Source organism: Stenella coeruleoalba, assembly GCF_951394435.1.
Source record: "Stenella coeruleoalba genome assembly, chromosome: 4".
In the NCBI taxonomy this organism is placed as follows: Eukaryota; Metazoa; Chordata; class Mammalia; order Artiodactyla; family Delphinidae; genus Stenella; species Stenella coeruleoalba.
The window spans coordinates 87,318,608-87,332,541 of record NC_137149.1 but is presented as its reverse complement, the minus strand read 5'-3'; the positions used below and the strand labels follow the sequence as shown (position 1 = coordinate 87,332,541).

The 13,934-nt window shown below is 43.8% G+C and overlaps 1 long non-coding RNA gene across 22 annotated transcripts in view; it reads right to left on the bottom strand.

Annotated features, from left to right (window-relative positions):
• Nucleotides 1–13,934, bottom strand: part of LOC307185334 — a 3,778,167-nt gene that overhangs the window by 2,977,705 nt on the left and 786,528 nt on the right. Inside the window, exon 1 of one of the 22 annotated variants that reach the window (XR_013828009.1) lies at nucleotides 2,268–2,331. The exons of the other annotated variants lie outside the window; for them this stretch is intronic. This is a non-coding gene — a long non-coding RNA (uncharacterized lncRNA). Of the gene's footprint in view, nucleotides 1–2,267; nucleotides 2,332–13,934 lie in introns of those variants that run through there. 22 annotated transcript variants of the gene reach the window in all.

Below are 13,934 nucleotides of genomic sequence, written 5' to 3'. Positions count from 1 at the left end.
ATCCTGCGGTGTTGCGGCCAGGTCACAAGAAAGCAAGTTGAAGAAAGGAGCTCAGGGGCACTGTAAATCACAAACCTGCAGAGTTATAAAAGACAGCTATCGTCCAAAAATAGACTGAAGTAAGGCTGCCAAGAGGACTTGAAAGCGGGGCAGAATTGCAGGAAACCGATTTCAGGAGGTAGACTGGAATTGCATTGAAAGCATAGGAAAAGAGGCAGAACGTCCACAATGATGCACTTGGCCAAAAAGGGCGTATGCGTTTTTTCCTGAATATATTCAGGAAAAAACGCATACGCCCTTTTTGGCCAACCAAGCAAGCTTGCAAAGGAAATCTGCACTACAATGAAGTCTCACTTCCCCCCGGTCAAAAGGGCCATCTGAAAAAAGTGTAAAATCCAGACAGGCAGGACAGGCCATGGAGAACTGGGAGCCTTGTTATGCTGATGGGCGGGATGTAAATTGCCAACAACCACTCGGGAGAAGTGTATGGTGTTTCCTGAAACATCTAAAAAACAAAGCAACAGAGCCTAGGGCACTTCCACTTATGGTCCTATAGCTTAGGGAAATTAAAATCAAAAAGAGACAGCCACCCCAAAGTTTGGAACGGCTCTGTTTACAAGAACCTCGTTTACAGTACAAGTACAACATCGCAGAAAGTGAAAAATGGATAAAGAAGTTGTGGTATTTACTTACAAAGCAATATCACTCAGCAATGAAATCTGTGTCATCAGGCCCTTAGCAGCACAATGAGTGGATTCAGGTATGATGATTCTAACTGAAATAAGTCACACAGAAAAAGAAACATCATAAGATATCAGTAATACACGGAATGGAAACTTGGCTACACAGGAACTGAATTACAGAACAGAACAGGGTCTCAAATTTAGAAAACCAACTTATGCTTGCTTAAGGGTAAAGGTGAGTTGGGGTACTGCATAAAACCAGAGATTGAAATGAGCACAGATAAAGTTCCTTAAGCCAAATATGGAATAGACAAGAGCTACTCCTTGCTCAACGAAATGGACTCAACACCCCATATTAAACGCCTAAGAATGTACCTGACTAGTAAGTATCTTAAAACCTATGGATTGCTATGTCTCCGAAAGAGAATCAAGCATGTGTACAGGGGCATAAACGCAGCAGTGATAGGATTGGAGAGGTTCGGTGAGCAAATGAAGACCCTTTGAAATCACATTGCATGGTACCCATTCCACGGGTTTCAACTACCCAGGTTTAAGGTATTCTTCCTTCAGCTAAAACATGCATGTGGAACCTAGAGTATGATCAACCATGTGATCGGGAGACGTGTTCAAATATGTCTCAGTTTTCCTCCCCTGGTACTCGGGTGCAACATTCCAGACGCTTTACTAACACTCTCCCCACTTGGAGAGTCAGTCCCTTTAACCTCCTGTTTGGCCCAGTTTGCAATTTCTGCGGAAGATGAACAGGAATAGCGAGAACCAATGAGAGGCTAGCTGGAGGTGTCTGGACGGGCAAATTTAACTCTCATTTCCCACCAGGAAGAGGAATTAACCAAAGGCTCAGCATGCCGGGTCGGAACCAGATTAGGGCCTGAAGCCATCCTGCGGTGTTGCGGCCAGGTCACAAGAAAGCGAGTTGAAGAAAGGAGCTCAGGGGCACTGTAATTCACAAACCTGCAGAGTTATAAATGACAGCTATCATCCAAAAATAGACTGAAGTAAGGCTGCCAAGAGGACTTGAAAGCGGGGCAGAATTGCAGGAAACCGATTTCAGGAGGTAGACTGGAATTGCATTGAAAGCATAGGAAAAGAGGCAGAACGTCCACAATGATGCACTTGGCCAAAAAGGGCGTATGCGTTTTTTCCTGAATATATTCAGCGAAAAACGCATACGCCCTTTTTGGCCAACCAAGCAAGCTTGCAAAGGAAATCTGCACTACAATGAAGTCTCACTTCCCCCCGGTCAAAAGGGCCATCTGAAAAAAGTGTAAAATCCAGAAAGGCAACAGGCCATTGAGAACTGGGAGCCTTGTTATGCTGATGGGCGGGATGTAAATTGCCAACAGACACTCGGGAGAAGTGTATGGTGTTTCCTGAAACATCTAAAAAACAAAGCAACAGAGCCTAGGGCAGTTCCACTTATGGTCCTATATCTTAGGGAAATTAAAATCAAAAAGAGACAGCCACCCCAAAGTTTGGGACGCCTCTGTTTACAAGAACCTCGTTTACAGTACAAGTTCAACATCGCAGAAAGTGAAAAATGGATAAAGAAGTTGTGGTATTTACTTACAAAGCAATATCACTCAGCAATGAAATCTGTGTCATCAGGCCCTTAGCATCACAATGAGTGGATTCAGGTATGATGATTCTAACTGAAATAAGTCACACAGAAAAAGAAACATCATGAGATATCAGTAATACACGGAATGTAAACTTGGCTACATAGGAACTGAATTACAGAACAGAACAGGGTCTCAAATTTAGAAAACCAACTTATGCTTGCTTAAGGGTAAAGGTGAGTTGGGGTGCTGCATAAAACCAGAGATTGAAATGAGCACAGATAAAGTTCCTTAAGTCAAATATGGAATAGACAAGAGCTACTCCTTGCTCAACGAAATGGACTCAACACCACATATTAAACGCCTAAGAATGTACCTGACTAGTAAGTATCGTAAAACCTATGGATTGCTATGTCTCCAGAAGAGAATCAAGCATGTGTACAGGGGCATAAACGCAGCAGTGATAGGATTGGAGAGGTTCGGTGAGCAAATGAAGACCCTTTGAAGTCATATTGCATGGTACCCATTACACGGGTCTTAACTCTCCAGGTTTAAGGTATTCTTCCTTCAGCTAAAACATGCATGTGGAACCCAAGTATGATCAACCATGTGAACGGGAGACGTGTTCAAATATGTCTCAGTTTTCCTCCCCTGGTACTCGGGTGCAACATTCCAAATGCTTTACTAACACTCTCCCCACTTGGAGAGTCAGCGCCTTTAACCTCCTGTTTGGCCCAGTTTGCAATTTCTGCGGAAGATGAACAGGAATAGCGATAACCAATGAGAGACTAGCTGGAGGTGTCTGGACGGGCAAATTTAACTCTCATTTCCCACCAGGAAGAGGAAATAACCAAAGGCTCAGCGTGCCGTGCCGGAACCAGATTAGGGCCTGAAGCCATCCTGCGGTGTTGCGGCCAGGTCACAAGAAAGCAAGTTGAAGAAAGGAGCTCAGGGGCACTGTAAATCACAAACCTGCAGAGTTATAAAAGACAGCTATCGTCCAAAAATAGACTGAAGTAAGGCTGCCAAGAGGACTTGAAAGCGGGGCAGAATTGCAGGAAACCGATTTCAGGAGGTAGACTGGAATTGCATTGAAAGCATAGGAAAAGAGGCAGAACGTCCACAATGATGCACTTGGCCAAAAAGGGCGTATGCGTTTTTTCCTGAATATATTCAGGAAAAAACGCATACGCCCTTTTTGGCCAACCAAGCAAGCTTGCAAAGGAAATCTGCACTACAATGAAGTCTCACTTCCCCCCGGTCAAAAGGGCCATCTGAAAAAAGTGTAAAATCCAGACAGGCAGGACAGGCCATGGAGAACTGGGAGCCTTGTTATGCTGATGGGCGGGATGTAAATTGCCAACAACCACTCGGGAGAAGTGTATGGTGTTTCCTGAAACATCTAAAAAACAAAGCAACAGAGCCTAGGGCACTTCCACTTATGGTCCTATAGCTTAGGGAAATTAAAATCAAAAAGAGACAGCCACCCCAAAGTTTGGAACGGCTCTGTTTACAAGAACCTCGTTTACAGTACAAGTACAACATCGCAGAAAGTGAAAAATGGATAAAGAAGTTGTGGTATTTACTTACAAAGCAATATCACTCAGCAATGAAATCTGTGTCATCAGGCCCTTAGCAGCACAATGAGTGGATTCAGGTATGATGATTCTAACTGAAATAAGTCACACAGAAAAAGAAACATCATAAGATATCAGTAATACACGGAATGGAAACTTGGCTACACAGGAACTGAATTACAGAACAGAACAGGGTCTCAAATTTAGAAAACCAACTTATGCTTGCTTAAGGGTAAAGGTGAGTTGGGGTACTGCATAAAACCAGAGATTGAAATGAGCACAGATAAAGTTCCTTAAGCCAAATATGGAATAGACAAGAGCTACTCCTTGCTCAACGAAATGGACTCAACACCCCATATTAAACGCCTAAGAATGTACCTGACTAGTAAGTATCTTAAAACCTATGGATTGCTATGTCTCCGAAAGAGAATCAAGCATGTGTACAGGGGCATAAACGCAGCAGTGATAGGATTGGAGAGGTTCGGTGAGCAAATGAAGACCCTTTGAAATCACATTGCATGGTACCCATTCCACGGGTTTCAACTACCCAGGTTTAAGGTATTCTTCCTTCAGCTAAAACATGCATGTGGAACCTAGAGTATGATCAACCATGTGATCGGGAGACGTGTTCAAATATGTCTCAGTTTTCCTCCCCTGGTACTCGGGTGCAACATTCCAGACGCTTTACTAACACTCTCCCCACTTGGAGAGTCAGTCCCTTTAACCTCCTGTTTGGCCCAGTTTGCAATTTCTGCGGAAGATGAACAGGAATAGCGAGAACCAATGAGAGGCTAGCTGGAGGTGTCTGGACGGGCAAATTTAACTCTCATTTCCCACCAGGAAGAGGAATTAACCAAAGGCTCAGCATGCCGGGTCGGAACCAGATTAGGGCCTGAAGCCATCCTGCGGTGTTGCGGCCAGGTCACAAGAAAGCGAGTTGAAGAAAGGAGCTCAGGGGCACTGTAATTCACAAACCTGCAGAGTTATAAATGACAGCTATCATCCAAAAATAGACTGAAGTAAGGCTGCCAAGAGGACTTGAAAGCGGGGCAGAATTGCAGGAAACCGATTTCAGGAGGTAGACTGGAATTGCATTGAAAGCATAGGAAAAGAGGCAGAACGTCCACAATGATGCACTTGGCCAAAAAGGGCGTATGCGTTTTTTCCTGAATATATTCAGCGAAAAACGCATACGCCCTTTTTGGCCAACCAAGCAAGCTTGCAAAGGAAATCTGCACTACAATGAAGTCTCACTTCCCCCCGGTCAAAAGGGCCATCTGAAAAAAGTGTAAAATCCAGAAAGGCAACAGGCCATTGAGAACTGGGAGCCTTGTTATGCTGATGGGCGGGATGTAAATTGCCAACAGACACTCGGGAGAAGTGTATGGTGTTTCCTGAAACATCTAAAAAACAAAGCAACAGAGCCTAGGGCAGTTCCACTTATGGTCCTATATCTTAGGGAAATTAAAATCAAAAAGAGACAGCCACCCCAAAGTTTGGGACGCCTCTGTTTACAAGAACCTCGTTTACAGTACAAGTTCAACATCGCAGAAAGTGAAAAATGGATAAAGAACTTGTGGTACTTACGTACAATGCAGTATCACTCAGCAATGAAATCTATGTCATCAGGCCCGTAGCAGCATAATGAGTAGATTCAGGTACGATGATTCTAACTGAAATAAGTCACACAGAAAAAGAAACATCATAAGATATCAGTAATACACGGAATGTAAACTTGGCTACACAGGAACTGAATTCCAAAACAGAACAGGGTCTCAAATTTAGAAAACCAACTTATGCTTGCTTAAGGGGAAAGGTGAGTTGGGTTGCTGCATGAAACCGGAGATTGAAATGAGCACAGATAAAGTTCCTTAAGCCAAATATGGAATAGACAAGAGCTACTCCTTGCTCAACGAAATGGACTCAACACCCAATATTAAACGCCTAAGAATGTACCTGACTAGTAAGTATCTTAAAACCTATGGATTGCTATGTCTCCGAAAGAGAATCAAGCATGTGTACAGGGGCATAAACGCAGTAGTGATAGGATTGGAGAGGTTCGGTGAGCAAATGAAGACCCTTTGAAGTCATATTGCATGGTACCCATTCCACGGGTTTCAACTACCCAGGTTTTAGGTATTCTTCCTTCAGCTAAAACATGCATGTGGAACCCAGAGTATGATCAACCATGTGATCGGGAGACGTGTTCAAATATGTCTCAGCTTTCCTCCCCTGGTACAAGGGTGCAACATTCCAGACGCTTTACTAACACTCTCCCCACTTGGAGAGTCAGCGCCTTTAACCTCCTGTTTGGCCCAGTTTGCAATTTCTGCGGAAGATGAACAGGAATAGCAAGAACCAATGAGAGGCTAGCTGGAGGTGTCTGGACGGGCAAATTTAACTCTCATTTCCCACCAGGAAGAGGAATTAACCAAAGGCTCAGCATGCCGGGCCGGAAACAGATTAGGGCCTGAAGCCATCCTGCGGTGTTGCGGCCAGGTCACAAGAAAGCGAGTTGAAGAAAGGAGCTCAGGGGCACTGTAATTCACAAACCTGCAGAGTTATAAATGACAGCTATCGTCCAAAAATAGACTGAAGTAAGGCTGCCAAGAGGACTTGAAAGCGGGGCAGAATTGCAGGAAACCGATTTCAGGAGGTAGACTGGAATTGCATTGAAAGCATAGGAAAAGAGGCAGAACGTCCACAATGATGCACTTGGCCAAAAAGGGCGTATGCGTTTTTTCCTGAATATATTCAGGAAAAAACGCATACGCCCTTTTTGGCCAACCAAGCAAGCTTGCAAAGGAAATCTGCACTACAATGAAGTCTCACTTCCCCCCGGTCAAAAGGGCCATGTGAAAAAAGTGTAAAATCCAGAAAGGCAGGACAGGCCATGGAGAACTGGGAGCCTTGTTATGCTGATGGGCGGGATGTAAATTGCCAACAGACACTCGGGAGAAGTGTATGGTGTTTCCTGAAACATCTAAAAAACAAAGCAACAGAGCCTAGGGCACTGCCACTTATGGTCCTATAGTTAAGGGAAATTAAAATCAAAAAGACACAGCCACCCCAAAGTTTGGGACGCCTCTCTTTACAAGAACCTCGTTTACAGTACAAGTTCAACATCGCAGAAAGTGAAAAATGGATAAAGAAGTTGTGGTATTTACTTACAAAGCAATATCACTCAGCAATGAAATCTGTGTCATCAGGCCCTTAGCAGCACAATGAGTGGATTCAGGTATGATGATTCTAACTGAAATAAGTCACACAGAAAAAGAAACATCATAAGATATCAGTAATACACGGAATGTAAACTTGACTACACAGGAACTGAATTACAGAACAGAACAGGGTCTCAAATTTAGAAAACCAACTTATTCTTGCTTAAGGGTAAAGGTGAGTTGGGGTGCTGCATAAAACCAGAGATTGAAATGAGCACAGATAAAGTTCCTTAAGCCAAATATGGAATAGACAAGAGCTACTCCTTGCTCAACGAAATGGACTCAACACCCCATATTAAACGCCTAAGAATGTACCTGACTAGTAAGTATCTTAAAACCTATGGATTGCTATGTCTCCAAAAGAGAATCAAGCGTGTGTACAGGGGCATAAACGCAGCAGTGATAGGATTGGAGAGGTTCGGTGAGCAAATGAAGACCCTTTGAAGTCATATTGCATGGTACCCATTCCACGGGTTTCAACTACCCAGGTTTAAGGTATTCTTCCTTCAGCTAAAACATGCATGTGGAACCTAGAGTATGATCAACCATGTGATCGGGAGACGTGTTCAAATATGTCTCAGTTTTCCTCCCCTGGTACTCGGGTGCAACATTCCAGATGCTTTACTAACACTCTCCCCACTTGGAGAGTCAGTCCCTTTAACCTCCTGTTTGGCCCAGTTTGCAATTTCTGCGGAAGATGAACAGGAATAGCGAGAACCAATGAGAGGCTAGCTGGAGGTGTCTGGACGGGCAAATTTAACTCTCATTTCCCACCAGGAAGAGGAATTAACCAAAGGCTCAGCATGCCGGGCCGGAACCAGATTAGGGCCTGAAGCCATCCTGCGGTGTTGCGGCCAGGTCACAAGAAAGCGAGTTGAAGAAAGGAGCTCAGGGGCACTGTAATTCACAAACCTGCAGAGTTATAAATGACAGCTATCGTCCAAAAATAGACTGAAGTAAGGCTGCCAAGAGGACTTGAAAGCGGGGCAGAATTGCAGGAAACCGATTTCAGGAGGTAGACTGGAATTGCATTGAAAGCATAGGAAAAGAGGCAGAACGTCCACAATGATGCACTTGGCCAAAAAGGGCGTATGCGTTTTTTCCTGAATATATTCAGGAAAAAACGCATACGCCCTTTTTGGCCAACCAAGCAAGCTTGCAAAGGAAATCTGCACTACAATGAAGTCTCACTTCCCCCCGGTCAAAAGGGCCATCTGAAAAAAGTGTAAAATCCAGAAAGGCAGGACAGGCCATGGAGAACTGGGAGCCTTGTTATGCTGATGGGCGGGATGTAAATTGCCAACAGACACTCCGGAGAAGTGTATGGTGTTTCCTGAAACATCTAAAAAACAAAGCAACAGAGCCTAGGGCACTGTCACTTATGGTCCTATAGCTTAGGGAAATTAAAATCAAAAAGACACAGCCACCCCAAAGTTTGGGACGCCTCTGTTTACAAGAACCTCGTTTACAGTACCAGTTCAACATCGCAGAAAGTGAAAAATGGATAAAGAAGTTGTGGTATTTACTTACAAAGCAATATCACTCAGCAATGAAATCTATGTCATCAGGCCCTTAGCATCACAATGAGTGGATTCAGGTATGATGATTCTAACTGAAATAAGTCACACAGAAAAAGAAACATCATAAGATATCAGTAATACACGGAATGTAAACTTGGCTACATAGGAACTGAATTACAGAACAGAACAGGGTCTCAAATTTAGAAAACCAACTTATGCTTGCTTAAGGGTAAAGGTGAGTTGGGGTGCTGCATAAAACCAGAGATTGAAATGAGCACAGATAAAGTTCCTTAAGTCAAATATGGAATAGACAAGAGCTACTCCTTGCTCAACGAAATGGACTCAACACCCCATATTAAACGCCTAAGAATGTACCTGACTAGTAAGTATCTTAAAACCTATGGATTGCTATGTCTCCGAAAGAGAATCAAGCATGTGTACAGGGGCATAAACGCAGCAGTGATAGGATTGGAGAGGTTCGGTGAGCAAATGAAGACCCTTTGAAGTCATATTGCATGGTACCCATTACACGGGTCTCAACTCTCCAGGTTTAAGGTATTCTTCCTTCAGCTAAAACATGCATGTGGAACCCAAGTATGATCAACCATGTGAACGGGAGACGTGTTCAAATATGTCTCAGTTTTCCTCCCCTGGTACTCGGGTGCAACATTCCAGACGCTTTACTAACACTCTCCCCACTTGGAGAGTCAGCGCCTTTAACCTCCAGTTTGGCCCAGTTTGCAATTTCTGCGGAAGATGAACAGGAATAGCGAGAACCAATGAGAGGCTAGCTGGAGGTGTCTGGACGGGCAAATTTAACTCTCATTTCCCACCAGGAAGAGGAAATAACCAAAGGCTCAAAGTGCCGTACCGGAACCAGATTAGGGCCTGAAGCCATCCTGCGGTGTTGCGGCCAGCTCAAAAGAAACCGAGTTGAAGAAAGGAGCTCAGGGGCACTGTAATTCACAAACCTGCAGAGTTATAAATGACAGCTATCGTCCAAAAATCGACTGAAGTAAGGTTGCCAAGAGGACTTGAAAGCGGGGCAGAATTGCAGGAAACCGATTTCAGGAGTTAGACTGGAATTGCATTGAAAGCATAGGAAAAGAGGCAGAACGTCCACAATGATGCACTTGGCCGAAAAGGGCGTATGCGTTTTTTCCTGAATATATTCAGGAAAAAACGCATACGCCCTTTTTGGCCAACCAAGCAAGCTTGCAAAGGAAATCTGCACTACAATGAAGTCTCACTTCCCCCCGGTCAAAAGGGCCATCTGAAAAAAGTGTAAAATCCAGAATGGCAGGACAGGCCATTGAGAACTGGGAGCCTTGTTATGCTGATGGGCGGGATGTAAATTGCCAACAGACACTCGGGAGAAGTGTATGGTGTTTCCTGAAACATCTAAAAAACAAAGCAACAGAGCCTAGGGCAGTTCCACTTATGGTCCTATAGCTTAGGGAAATTAAAATCAAAAAGAGACAGCCACCCCAAAATTTGGAACGGCTCTGTTTACAAGAACCTCGTTTACAGTACAAGTTCAACATCGCAGAAAGTGAAAAATGGATAAAGAACTTGTGGTACTTACGTACAATGCAGTATCACTCAGCAATGAAATCTATGTCATCAGGCCCGTAGCAGCATAATGAGTAGATTCAGGTACGATGATTCTAACTGAAATAAGTCACACAGAAAAAGAAACATCATAAGATATCAGTAATACACGGAATGTAAACTTGGCTACACAGGAACTGAATTCCAAAACAGAACAGGGTCTCAAATTTAGAAAACCAACTTATGCTTGCTTAAGGGGAAAGGTGAGTTGGGGTGCTGCATGAAACCAGAGATTGAAATGAGCACAGATAAAGTTCCTTAAGCCAAATATGGAATAGACAAGAGCTACTCCTTGCTCAACGAAATGGACTCAACACCCAATATTAAACGCCTAAGAATGTACCTGACTAGTAAGTATCTTAAAACCTATGGATTGCTATGTCTCCGAAAGAGAATCAAGCATGTGTACAGGGGCATAAACGCAGCAGTGATAGGATTGGAGAGGTTCGGTGAGCAAATGAAGACCCTTTGAAGTCATATTGCATGGTACCCATTCCACGGGTTTCAACTACCCAGGTTTTAGGTATTCTTCCTTCAGCTAAACATGCATGTGGAACCCAGAGTATGATCAACCATGTGATCGGGAGACGTGTTCAAATATGTCTCAGCTTTCCTCCCCTGGTACAAGGGTGCAACATTCCAGACGCTTTACTAACACTCTCCCCACTTGGAGAGTCAGCGCCTTTAACCTCCTGTTTGGCCCAGTTTGCAATTTCTGTGGAAGATGAACAGGAATAGCAAGAACCAATGAGAGGCTAGCTGGAGGTGTCTGGACGGGCAAATTTAACTCTCATTTCCCACCAGGAAGAGGAATTAACCAAAGGCTAAGCATGCCGGGCCGGAAACAGATTAGGGCCTGAAGCCATCCTGCGGTGTTGCGGCCAGGTCACAAGAAAGCGAGTTGAAGAAAGGAGCTCAGGGGCACTGTAATTCACAAACCTGCAGAGTTATAAATGACAGCTATCGTCCAAAAATAGACTGAAGTAAGGCTGCCAAGAGGACTTGAAAGCGGGGCAGAATTGCAGGAAACCGATTTCAGGAGGTAGACTGGAATTGCATTGAAAGCATAGGAAAAGAGGCAGAACGTCCACAATGATGCACTTGGCCAAAAAGGGCGTATGCATTTTTTCCTGAATATATTCAGGAAAAAATGCATACACCCTTTTTGGCCAACCAAGCAAGCTTGCAAAGGAAATCTGCACTACAATGAAGTCTCACTTCCCCCCGGTCAAAAGGGCCATCTGAAAAAAGTGTAAAATCCAGAAAGGCAGGACAGGCCATGGAGAACTGGGAGCCTTGTTATGCTGATGGGCGGGATGTAAATTGCCAACAGCCACTCTGGAGATGTGTATGGTGTTTCCTGAAACATCTAAAAAACAAAGCAACAGAGCCTAGGGCACTGCCACTTATGGTCCTATAGTTAAGGGAAATTAAAATCAAAAAGACACAGCCACCCCAAAGTTTGGGACGCCTCTGTTTACAAGAACCTCGTTTACAGTACAAGTTCAACATCGCAGAAAGTGAAAAATGGATAAAGAAGTTGTGGTATTTACTTACAAAGCAATATCACTCAGCAATGAAATCTGTGTCATCAGGCCCTTAGCAGCACAATGAGTGGATTCAGGTATGATGATTCTAACTGAAATAAGTCACACAGAAAAAGAAACATCATAAGATATCAGTAATACACGGAATGTAAACTTGACTACACAGGAACTGAATTACAGAACAGAACAGGGTCTCAAATTTAGAAAACCAACTTATTCTTGCTTAAGGGTAAAGGTGAGTTGGGGTGCTGCATAAAACCAGAGATTGAAATGAGCACAGATAAAGTTCCTTAAGCCAAATATGGAATAGACAAGAGCTACTCCTTGCTCAACGAAATGGACTCAACACCCCATATTAAACGCCTAAGAATGTACCTGACTAGTAAGTATCTTAAAACCTATGGATTGCTATGTCTCTGAAAGAGAATCAAGCATGTGTACAGGGGCATAAACGCAGCAGTGATAGGATTGGAGAGGTTCGGTGAGCAAATGAAGACCCTTTGAAGTCATATTGCATGGTACCCATTCCACGGGTTTCAACTACCCAGGTTTAAGGTATTCTTCCTTCAGCTAAAACATGCATGTGGAACCTAGAGTATGATCAACCATGTGATGGGGAGACGTGTTCAAATATGTCTCAGTTTTCCTCCCCTGGTACTCGGGTGCAACATTCCAGACGCTTTACTAACACTCTCCCCACTTGGAGAGTCAGTCCCTTTAACCTCCTGTTTGGCCCAGTTTGCAATTTCTGCGCAAGATGAACAGGAATAGCGAGAACCAATGAGAGGCTAGCTGGAGGTGTCTGGACGGGCAAATTTAACTCTCATTTCCCACCAGGAAGAGGAATTAACCAAAGGCTCAGCATGCCGGGCCGGAACCAGATTAGGGCCTGAAGCCATCCTGCGGTGTTGCGGCCAGGTCACAAGAAAGCGAGTTGAAGAAAGGAGCTCAGGGGCACTGTAATTCACAAACCTGCAGAGTTATAAATGACAGCTATCGTCCAAAAATAGACTGAAGTAAGGCTGCCAAGAGGACTTGAAAGCGGGGCAGAATTGCAGGAAACCGATTTCAGGAGGTAGACTGGAATTGCATTGAAAGCATAGGAAAAGAGGCAGAACGTCCACAATGATGCGCTTGGCCAAAAAGGGCGTATGCGTTTTTTCCTGAATATATTCAGGAAAAAACGCATACGCCCTTTTTGGCCAACCAAGCAAGCTTGCAAAGGAAATCTGCACTACAATGAAGTCTCACTTCCCCCCGGTCAAAAGGGCCATCTGAAAAAAGTGTAAAATCCAGAAAGGCAGGACAGGCCATGGAGAACTGGGAGCCTTGTTATGCTGATGGGTGGGATGTAAATTGCCAACAGACACTCGGGAGAAGTGTATGGTGTTTCCTGAAACATCTAAAAAACAAAGCAACAGAGCCTAGGGCACTGTCACTTATGGTCCTATAGCTTAGGGAAATTAAAATCAAAAAGACACAGCCACCCCAAAGTTTGGGACGCCTCTGTTTACAAGAACCTCGTTTACAGTACCAGTTCAACATCGCAGAAAGTGAAAAATGGATAAAGAAGTTGTGGTATTTACTTACAAAGCAATATCACTCAGCAATGAAATCTATGTCATCAGGCCCTTAGCATCACAATGAGTGGATTCAGGTATGATGATTCTAACTGAAATAAGTCACACAGAAAAAGAAACATCATAAGATATCAGTAATACACGGAATGTAAACTTGGCTACATAGGAACTGAATTACAGAACAGAACAGGGTCTCAAATTTAGAAAACCAACTTATGCTTGCTTAAGGGTAAAGGTGAGTTGGGGTGCTGCATAAAACCAGAGATTGAAATGAGCACAGATAAAGTTCCTTAAGCCAAATATGGAATAGACAAGAGCTACTCCTTGCTCAACGAAATGGACTCAACACCCAATATTAAACGCCTAAGAATGTACCTGACTAGTAAGTATCTTAAAACCTATGGATTGCTATGTCTCCGAAAGAGAATCAAGCATGTGTACAGGGGCATAAACGCAGCAGTGATAGGATTGGAGAGGTTCGGTGAGCAAATGAAGACCCTTTGAAGTCATACTGCATGGTACCCATTCCACGGGTTTCAACTACCCAGGTTTAAGGTATTCTTCCTTCAGCTAAAACATGCATGTGGAACCTAGAGTATGATCAACCATGTGATGGGG